Below are 4,438 nucleotides of genomic sequence, written 5' to 3'. Positions count from 1 at the left end.
TATGGCTCATTGAAGGTTGTGACTTCTTATAATGGTTTGATTGTTAATGGATATAGATTCCATACAAAGGATTATGGACATAATAAGTCCACCATGAATAGTGGGATATGTGTTCGAGGAAACATATATGGTGAAAATGATTTGGACTATTATCGTATTGTTGAGGAGATATTAGAATTATCATATGTTGGATTTGAAAACAAAGTGGTTATTCTACATTGTCACTGGTTTGACCCTGTCAATGGTGTTAAAGTTGATAATGTCTATGGGTTGGTTGATATCAATCATAAATCAAAGCTTCAAACAAATGAGCCATTTGTATTAGCTGGACAAGCTCAACAAGTCTATTATACAAAATATCCTCAAAATGGGAATAAAAATACTAGTGATTGGTGGGCAGCTTACAAGATTAGAGCAAAATTGTTTATAGTTGAGACGATGAATAATGAAGAAGATTTTTCAAATGAGCAAATTGCTATTGATTATTTTCAAGATGAAGAGTCCACGAGAATGAGTACTATTCTTATTGACAATGAGATCATACAACTATTTGACGCACATGCTCCAATGGAAGAAGTAAATATGGATGATATATAAAGTTCAATTGAAAATGTAAATCATGATGAGGTAAACAATGAACACAATGAGGATGATGGGTTCATGGATGAAGATGAGAAGTTAGATGATTTATATGATTCAAATATGGAGTTAGATGAATCTGATGAAGAATGGTTATGATTGATACTTTTCCATTTCATTACCTTAATATTCTTCCTAGTAATTTAGATTATGGAACTTGCTCTATTTCTTTTATCAATTTCAAGCCTTGTAAGAAGATTGTGGAATTATACTCTTTCATTAGTCATTGTCAATTTCGACATTTATTTTATTACGTTACACTTGACTTTGATTATGGATTGCTTTTATCCTCTCTTTTTTCCATTCACAATTTTAACCCGAATTTGGAGCACTTGTTAGTTACCTAAATTTAAAGCTTCATTTTGAGTAGTGAGAAAAGTGAAATAGATAAACTAAGACATGTTTGGGATATACATTCTGTTATGATTTATTTAGGAATGGTAAGCTTGGATTTGAAAGAGGTACGAAAGAATTTCCAATTAAACCAGTTTGGTGAAAGAGAAAAAAATAGATGATAGATAAAAATATCCGATGAATCTATCTCTATTCAATTTCACTTTTTTTAAATGATCTAGTCATTTTTTTCACACTTTTTTCACATTCTCTTGCACATTTATTTACTCTATTCTTTATTTATTTTCATTCATGTTATTCTGCACCTATTTTTTCTTCTTATCAATAACTTTGTTTTCACTTTTTCTTATTTACTTCAATTCACTTTATTCCTTTTTTTCCCGTTTCTTTCCTTTTAATCAACCAAATGTGTAAATTTTCCTGCTAGATGGAATATAGGACCATGTTGTTTGAATAAATTTGATAGGTAAAAAATATATAGATAGTTTTATATCTATAAACCTCTTAACTAAATAAACAAAAAGAGTTGTTACTAATCTAGAAATGAATATGATACTTAAATAACTAAATAAACAAAAACTTGGTAATTATTCTTTATTAATTATATATAAATGAACATGATAGTTAAAAGAGACCTGTGTATGAAAGTATGAAATTTTATCCTTTAGCTCTGCAGTGATTTGGTTTGTTTTTTTATAAATGAGATTATCTCTTGTGTGATTTGATGTTTAGATTTTAGTTAAAATAATTCAGAAATGTTGTTTTACTTCCAATAGAAATAGAACAGCAAGGAGTGTACATGTTTTTAAAGTTATATAGTGATATCATTCAATCTTGAATTGATTATTTTGATTTGAAAGTTTATCCAGATTATTTGACACTTTGATAAGTATATGATCCTCTTATAGAAGTCCTATTTCTAGTGCTCAAGATGTACGTACAATGAATACTATACTATTATTATTTATGATTGGCCTAGTGTTTAATATGTTCAGAACCTCAACTTTTGCTAGAACATGCCATTTAATACTAGTCAAAATCTTGTTGATGCTCTCTTGTTTGATCAGAGGCAACAGTGTCAACTAAATAATCATAAACCTGTTAGATATGTAGGAGATTCATCTACCAATAGAATTTAAAAAATATTGCCATTTATTAGAAAAAAGCAAACCTAACCTTGTATTCAGACTACTCTACTTTGCAATAACCCTTATTGGATCCTTTGACCTGGATATTAGAAGCAACAAAATTTACTAAATTTGTTAACAATTTACTAAATTTGTCAAAATTACTCATGAAAATGGTTCTCTATTATGCTTCTTATGTATATAGACTTAATAAGGCAAGTTGGTAATGAACTCATGGTGATTTTATTTAATCATTAAGTTAACAATAAAAATTTATTTTATATATTCAATAAGAAGTATATAAGTTTTCAAGCTAGGTGGATCAATTATTTAGCTATAAATAATGTCATAATTATATTTCCATGACAGGAACTAAAATGACTATTCGAGGAAGAGGTAGAGGTCAAGGCAGTCACACCCTAAGTCAACTTAAGCCTATTCAATGTCATGTTGGTCCTTCAGAACTAGATCCTATTTTGCAATCACCAGGTATAATTGTTGAAAGCACTCTAAATTTTTGTATGTATTTAAGCAAATCTAACTACCATTTATATGTAAAAAGAATCAAATTTGTTATGTATTTAACAACATTTATCTTCATGAAAAACAAATGACAATTCATTTTGTTTAGATTAAGAGAAAAAAAGAAGAAAGAAGGCAATAAATTAGCTTTGTCAACAATTTATAGTTTCAATGTTTTTTTTAGGTGCTACTTCAATTTATGGTAATCAATCACCACCTACCACCCCAGTGTTTAATGGTGGTCAATCAAATGTCAATCCAACATCTAATGATGTACCTACTCAAGATCCTTCAAGTGTATATTCTCATAATGAAGTTGATAGGAGACTTGTCATATCTGTACAAAAAGTTAGCAGACCATAAGTACATCCAATCAAATATTCAATTCAATGTTGCTAATTTTTTGTTTGTAAAATGATTATTTGAACATGCAGAAGAAGGTTTGTTCCTGATTCTGTGACTCGAGATATCATATTTGAAGTATTGATGAGAATGCCTAATCCAGCTGAGAAATGGAAAACTTATTCTGCCGATATGAAGGAAATCTTATTCAATGATTATAAGGCAAGTTATTATAATCTTTTATGGGAATCAAATCGCAAGCACAATATCAATCAAGATCAATAATATTGATCCTAATCATTAACAAATCAGAGCACAAAATCAATCCCAATTAATAAGATTGATTCTTACCTTTTGAAGAGATATTATTTCTAATTATTAGAATTATATCACTAATTTATCTATCAGGAACAAAGGGTAGGAAATAATTGAGTTTTTGGGATCATGAAAAGGAGTGTGATAATTAATAACAAATTGGGCTCTTTCTTCTTTTTTCCTTTTATTTTTCTTTTTTCCATCTCTCTTTTTTTTCTGAAATTAAAGTTTGAAAAATCTTTGAAGAAAATTTTGTTTCACATTATTTATTTATTTAGTTTTAAATAAATGTATTCACCCGGACGAAATTAGGTGTTAACAATATATCAATAAATAGTTAAAAGACAAAATTACTAAGATTTTGTTATAATTTAATAATAAAAGTACTCTTAGAAGAGAATAAAGTAAAGAGATGCAAGAAAAGTCATAGAGAGGTAAAAGAAGTCACAGAAAAATAAAAGAAAAAAAATAGAATCGAGATAAATTATAAGAGAATAAAGAAAACTAATAATTTTCTCCCTCGAAAACAAAATTATAATTTACCAAAAAAAGTTTTAACTCATTAATTATCACTTTTAATACCAACAAAACTTAACATACACTAATAATAATTTAATTATAAATTTATATTTTTATTCTCAAACATAATTTTATAATTAATTTAATAGAGGTTTATTAGTACTAAAAAGTTCGTTTGAGACCTTTTTTTTCTTAAACATAATTTTGTAATTAATTTAATAGAGAAATATCAGTAGTAAAAGAAAAATTTAGACCTTATTTTTTTTGAGACTTAAAGTGAATGTTTTACTTGCTTTATCCTTATAATAGTTATAGTATATCTTACCATACTAAAATTGTTATTAAGTAATGGGAAGCAGTTAAGTTGTTAAGTTGAAATATGTCATGGACATATTTTTAGTGTTTTGTTTAATAATATTTATAATATATCTTACCATACTAAAATTGTTATTAAGTAATGGGAAGCACTTAAGTTTTATGTAAATCTTATCGTGAAAAAAGTTGAATTTGAAATATTAATAATTATTTTTTTTATCAAATTAATGAAATTAAAAGGATATATTTGTGATGATTTTTCTTAAGTTAAGGCTTATGCCTTTATCTTCAAATAAAATATGTAT

The sequence above is a fragment of the Vigna unguiculata genome, chromosome 7, assembly GCF_004118075.2.
Source record: "Vigna unguiculata cultivar IT97K-499-35 chromosome 7, ASM411807v1, whole genome shotgun sequence".
Classification (NCBI taxonomy): Eukaryota; Viridiplantae; Streptophyta; class Magnoliopsida; order Fabales; family Fabaceae; genus Vigna; species Vigna unguiculata.
The sequence above is the reverse complement of the archived record's forward strand: the minus strand, read 5'-3'. Positions refer to the sequence as shown.